Source organism: Silene latifolia, chromosome Y (assembly GCF_048544455.1).
Source record: "Silene latifolia isolate original U9 population chromosome Y, ASM4854445v1, whole genome shotgun sequence".
In the NCBI taxonomy this organism is placed as follows: Eukaryota; Viridiplantae; Streptophyta; class Magnoliopsida; order Caryophyllales; family Caryophyllaceae; genus Silene; species Silene latifolia.
Window position 1 is genome coordinate 120,912,011 of NC_133538.1, and position 7,306 is coordinate 120,919,316.

The window sequence follows — 7,306 nt, forward strand, 5'->3', positions numbered from 1 at the left end:
AAGAGAAGTAGGATGCAACAAAGAGAGTTTGATGGTTGTTCATGTTATAGTATAATTGGAAGTTTGAGTGTTGGTGTAGAGTAAAGGATAGATTTGTGTTGGGGTTGATTTTATTACAGGTAATGGCAGTGCTTGTAGTAGTATGATGTTTACGAGTGTGAGTAAACTTCGAGGACGAAGTTTGTTTTTAGGGAGATGTAATGTGATACTATGTTTTTCTATGTGGTTATTTGGATTTCCAGTAGTAATTACTGCTTCAATCAATGCGGTAACATGTTTATTATATTGAATGATAACTTCCGTGTGTGGTCGAACTATAGTTATATATGTTGTTTATATGTTTTATTTAGAATTGTATAGATGCATATGTTGTTTATATGTTTTATTATGAATTGTATTTGTATAGAAGGATCGTGATATCGCGTGGCTTGCGTGGTTTTATATGAGTTAGGTTACGGGGACGTAACCTTCTTTTATGGGGGATAAAATGTGACAACCAGAGTTTACTCAAGTCTATATGAGTTAGCATATATTTTACTAGTTATGCATATGAGTTATATCATGAGTATGAGTTATATTGTGTTAATTATATGTGATGTTGGGTGTCGTTGGTTGTAGTTGCTGCGAACTTCGGGGACAAAGTTCTTTTTAAGGAGGGAAGACTATAATACTCCGTATTTTAGTGGGAGTACTCGGTCGAGTACTTGGTTGGTACTCGGCCGAGTGTGTGTTACTCGGCCGAGTGCACTTGACCGAGTAAACCGGTTCAGCGAGTTAGACGGTTTAATTTATGTTTTGGCCAAGGTTTTTATTTTTGACAGTTGAGTCATTTATAATTTTATTTTATCATTTATAAAACCATTTCTAAACCTAGAGAGAGGGAGAGGAAGAAGAATTGTCGAGCCTTTCATTTGATTGAAGATTTCTCATCGATTTCAACCTAATTCGATTTCCCTATTTGTAAGTCGATTTCATTCCATTGTTTATACTGTTTTAAATTCTTCATCTTCGAAAAGTTTTAAAAGAGAGTCTTGTTTATTTGATGTCTAGTTTATGCATATAAAATCTCGTAGTGAAATTCTTTATGGTTTGTCCTAGGTGATTTATTTATGAACATGTCGCTGAAAAGTCTGTGAATCTGATTTGGTTGTGGAAAATGATTTGAAACCTTAATTTTTATGTCGATTCAGTTATGGGGCTTTTTCATAAATCATCTTTGTAGATTCTAGATGACAATAGAATTTGGGATTACCGAAAAATAATGTTTTAAACTCGTTTTATGAATCAATACTTTTTATGCAACGATTTCTATCAGTTTTTGGAAATCAGCCTGAAAACCTCTGATAAGTTTGGAATTTGAGAAAAAAACGTTAGATATAATTTTTAGCTACGACTCATGGGGTTCCAATTCAATTGGCCTTGCATCAATTAGAATTTTCTGGAATTAGTTATGCATTTTATACCGAGTCTGTCATGTGCTGGAAAATAAAAAAAAGTCGTGTTTGTTCTTTAAGTTGATATTCATATTAAGTTACGATGAGTCTAGGTTATGTGCATGATTAATTGATTGAGTAGGTGGTAATTATACATAATTATGTTATGTAGGTGATGAATATGTGAAGGATCATAATTGATTGCTTGTGTGTGCTTGGATTGCGAAAAGGTAAGGTTTCTCCTACTCAGTACTGTTAATTGATTGAGATTGCATATATTTTATAATTGTTGTTATCTGCTGATCATCGGAGGTTGGGTGTTGTGGTGACGGTATTGGTGTGGTTGTGCTGTGACGGTTGTGGTGTTGTGACAGTTGTGATGCTGTGTGTGTGATTGTGGTGGAGTCACTTGCGGGAGTGGCTTCACACCCTAGTTCGCCCTCCGTGGAACCCGTCACGGGAGGGGATGTGCACATTAAGGGACAGGTATTGTTAGTCGCTCGTTGATGAGCTGGACTAGGTGGGGATGGGCTGCGGTCACCCACTGGCGGCGAGGATTACCTGTTGCGATGGGTAATCTGGCAGGGCTACACACTTCGGTGTGTAGTCGGTTACTGTGTGAGGTCGGGAGACCGGGGATGGAGGATGATCAGTTGGTTGTATTGTTTGTTGTATTATATTGATTGAACGGTATTGACCCCGTTGTTGTTGTTTTGTAAAACCTGCGGTGATCCATTCGGGGATGGTGAGCAGATTATGACAGGTAATGCAGATGTGTAGCATTGGGACACTCATGGGGACTCATCACGTCGAGTCTAGCTTCCGCTGTTACTAGTTAAGCTTTCTTTGATTTCAGTTGTATTGAGTTTCTTACTCTTTTATTTTGAGTTGGGCTGAGATTTATGTAATCGTTAAACTCTTCATACTTTAATAAAGTTGTTTGGGTTGTTGCTTTTGATATACTAACCTCGGGCAACCGAGATGGTAACAACCTCTCATGCTAGGGTAGTCCTTGGTAAGGTACCTTGGTATGAGGGGTTGTTACAAGTCGACTGGAGGGCTGGAGTAGTTAGTGACAAATATATGACACCTAAAATGCAAATGCATGTCCTAGATACGATGCATGTCCTAGATATGATGCATATGATGAATGTAAATCAGGTTTTTTTTTTTGAAAGCATTTGAATTGAGATTCTTTTTTGAAAAGAATTTGAAAAGGATGGGGTCTGACCCAAATGTGATCCAAGTAGAAAAACTGAACACTGACTGGACATTTTTACTCTGAAAGTAGCTCACAAGTTCTCTGGTGTGGAGAATGTGTATCATTTTTATTTGACCTATTAATTTGAGTTATTCTTTGACGAGTTCGCCCTCTTTACAATAACAAGCTCTAGTAATTAATCAAAACTAATACCATAGAAACAAAATAATTTTATGACCGTATATTCGTATAAACTTAGCGTACATCCCCCGAATTCTTATATGCTAGACGAGGGTGATAAATGGAGTGGAGTAGAAGGTTCTATGGTGTTATAAGACACTGAAGATCTGTGTGCCTCTGTCACTCACTTAAATGACTAAAAGGATCGTCCTAAGAGGAATGGCGACATTGTAACTGTGGATTGACTCGTTTGAGAAATGAAAAATGACTATTCTGCAATTTGATTGCAAATTTTTAGAAATGAAAAAATGACTATTCTGTAATTTTAATTGCAACTTGGACTGGAAATTTTTGTGTTTAGAATTTTTGAAACTGAATTTGTAACTATTTGAGATCATATGTTTTTGTCTTTGACTTTTTCCGACTTTTGTCACTAGATTTGTATCAATTAGAAATCACATTTTTTTGTCTTTGACTTTTTGATACTTCTGTCACTAGAGTTGATTGCAACTTTGACCGGAATTTTTGTTGACTTATGAGAGTCTTTGGTGTGAGTATTTTTGAGCTTGTATTAGTACTTGGACTCATATCTTAAGTTCATTCTAAGGGACTAGAGGTCACCTCATCTGTTTTAACAGCATGGACTGCTCTCGTATCTTATTTGGTATGTTTAAAACACGGGTGTACTAAGAATTTGGTTTGAATATTTTTGAGCTAGTTTTCTAGCACAAATGGGAATGGATGACAATATTTGCTAAAATGGTCGATCATATGAGATTGTGCTCATCTAGTAGTCATTAGAGATATAGAAAATTGACAAATCAGGTAGAAAGATGGAGTCTCCAAACCTAGAGGTCAACTAGAGACTCGGCGATCAAGGAATTATCACACCACATAAGATAATGGAAAATGTGGTTAAATGCATGCCCTCGTTCAGGCTGATTCTAAGAGGTCGATTGATCTACACTAAAAAGATACGACATAAGTATTTCGAGTCTATTCAACTAGTTAAGGGTAAAAAAATAGAACAAGTGACTAATAAAAATGATATATGCTCCTTTATTTTTATTTAAGGTAACTCAAAAAGGACTTGGAGGACCTCCTAATTTATTTAGACACTGTAAACTACATGTTATTTGGTAATGGTAGCAACAGATTTCTGGGATTATAAGACTATAAGAATGATTTTTTTTGTTTTATTGACATGTTTGTGCTTACTCTTTTTTTCAGATCGGTTGACAATTTGACATGCCTCTAAATGTAGAAATCTGGGAAAGTTGTTCAAAAATTGATGGAAAGATTCGAAGTGTAAGACGACCTATGCAAATTTTTACATGGACCACATATGGGTTAAAAAAAAGAAAGGAAAATGGAAAATTGTACAAGAAAGAGAAAAAAAAGTATTTTTTTGTTTTTTTAAAACTAAATTGAAAAATAAAAAATAAGACCCCTTTTTTTTATATTAAAAGAAGGAAACTTTTAATGTTTTTGAAAAAAGAAAAAAAATAAAGTGGAAACGAAATGTAAGCTAAGTGACTAACTAAAATGCAAATTTACATGTGCATGAGAGTAGGTATGTGTGCTGGGATGAGATTGACAGGGCCTAATGTTTGTTAATTGAAAAAACGGGTAAATTATATCCTACTCTCATGAGTAGGGAGTAAGATACTCTCAGGAAGTTATTCACAAATAATGGAAACAACTACCCACTAAGGCAGTAAGTACAATTCAGTTACAATTCTTCTTCTCTAAACTACTTATAAATCATACAAAATCTCTATCACTAATCTCCTACTACTCAATTTCGTAAATTTATATTTTTTGGCAAAATTATTTTGCTGTGGTCTATAGAGCAAAACATCCAGGATCATTATTAATTGATTTGAGCGAATCCGCAAATGAAGGAATCGACATTCACAAAATATAAGCGTATATTCACATAATCACATGTTTTATATTGTGAATACGACGTTTATGTTTTGCGTATATGTAATATACCTGTAGTGAATGTGTAATTATATTTTAATATATATAATTTACATGGTTTGAATAACTGAATATGTGGTTATACATACTTTGTGAATACATATTATCTTGTGTTAGATTAATGTTTATGATAACCCATATGAATATATTTGTTATTGTTATGAATATATATTTGTGAATATGTTAATTATATTGCGTGAATATCTTTATTATTTGGGTAAATACGTGAGTTTTGATTTGAGAAAATGTTGTTTAATATACGTGAATATGCCAGTTAGATAATGTGACTATCTCATTCATATGAATATTTCAATTTTATGACGTGAATATGCGAGTAAAATTCAAATAAATAAAATATATCAAATATGATCTCTATTTACAGAGAAATAAAAATTATGAATAATGATACAATTTTTATATTTTTCTAATTTATAAAATTTAAGTTTTAAGGATTTTAAAAAACTAAATTAAAGTGGGAGTACGGTATACTGTACACCTGGGTGTATGGTACAATGTTGGTGTGTTATTCCTACGCACAAAGAGCAAATGCATGCCTCTTGGAGCTGACACACGTCTGTCTACTTTTTTTTTTTGTTTTTTTTTTGGTTTAATTAGCTAACTAGTTTTAAACCCGTGCAAAATTGCACGGGTATGTATTTGGGCCAATATTAATGTTTTTGGATGTATATTTGTTTTTGCATTTCTAAAAACAACATATTTTAAAGTTTTTCGACTGTTAACTTATTGTGTTGTTATTATTTAAAAAATATTTATTACAACAATTGTGAATTATTTATTAAAAAAAATTTAAAAAAAAAATTATTACAAAATTTTTAATCACTTGTAAATTAAATTAAAATTTATTTGTTTTTTTAGAGTAAAAAAAATTAAAATTTGCTTTAAATGCTAGTTGAAGACTAAATTAACTCGGTTGCCTATCATTGTCACCTACCATTTACGGTGTGCGCGGCTGATAGTTAAGTTGACGAGTTTTATATTCCAAGTAAATACTCCGTCATGATTGATTTTTTAAACAAAAAAATTTTTACCATGTACTTTTAAAAAATTATGTTGTTATGTTGTTGCTGCATGGTACAATAATATTAACCAAAATACATGAATATTTTATACTCCAAGTAAGTACTCCGTCAATAATTATTTTTTAAACAAAAGTTATTGTACCATGTAGTTTTAAAAAAATATGTATGTAATTCATTTGCGTTTTATGTTCTATCCCGTATATAAATGTAATTCCTTCTCGTAATTATGTAATTTTATTATAATTTAATTTTGTTTTAAAAATTATGTAATTCAATTTCATTTACTCCCATTTGTAATTCATTCTGCGTATATGTTATTAATTTTATTTACACGAAATGTATAAAATTATTTCATAATATTAATTCATAGAATTTTTTCATAATACTATTTCATAGAATTTGTTGCAAGACGGAATTTATCGCATGTTTGAAAAGACGGAAATCTGAAGAAATAAATACATTGCACACTAACGGGTCAGACCATAACATGAATTTCCATAAAAAAAAAAAAAAAAAAAAAGGTTGCATTAATGACGTGGCGCGCTGAGGATTGAGTATTGTCTTTTGTATTAATATAGATAAGATTATATAAGAATAATGAAATGGCGCAACCCGGTGACACTTAAACTGAGCGCCACCCGGGACATAATAGTAAATTTCTTGTGTATCTTCACTTTTCTCTCTTAAATTTTGAATTCCAAACTTATTAGAAGAAAAGGTAGTTTAGGAAACAAAAGTTGTATAATTAATTAGTTATAATATTATTATTATAACCATAAATGTCCAGTCCGTTAACAAATATTTTTAGCAGATTTGAAGCTGCTCATCAAAACAACGACGACCCTATTATCTATCCATTTGGATCATAAATATGCTCAAGTATATGATACACGCAAATGACTATGTATAAAAGAAGACAAAAATTCTTTAGTTAAGTGAGGTTGTGGCCGCGTGGGTAAGCAGATCTTTCAAGTATGTCGACAATTGATCCGACCCGATCGATTTCTTTTAGTGTCTTCTTCACTGGCAGATTGTATTAAACTTTCGCTTTCGTTGGATTATAGATGAAGAATTCAGTAGATGAAAAACAAGGTTGATGAATGATAGGATTTAGTGATGAAAAAACGTAATAACTGACGAAGATAAATTTTTTGGGTGTAAAATATTATTTAGTAAACAGTAACTCTCTTATAGGACCGTCCTATAGTATAGGACGGGCCCAATAGGAGGGAATAGCCCATTAAGAGAGATTGTATAAAAACAAAATTCCAGAATTGAAAACCCAATAGTCAGTTGTCAGTTACAATTTGGTATTCATGCTCTTCACCACAACTCTGATTCACGCCCTTATCAACGGCAACTTGTTCGCTGCCTTGGTGGACTATAGCCCACCGCCTTACCACTGCCATCTGCTCTGCTGCCACTACAAACCACGACCTCACCACCCTCGTTCTCGACTTCCGTGA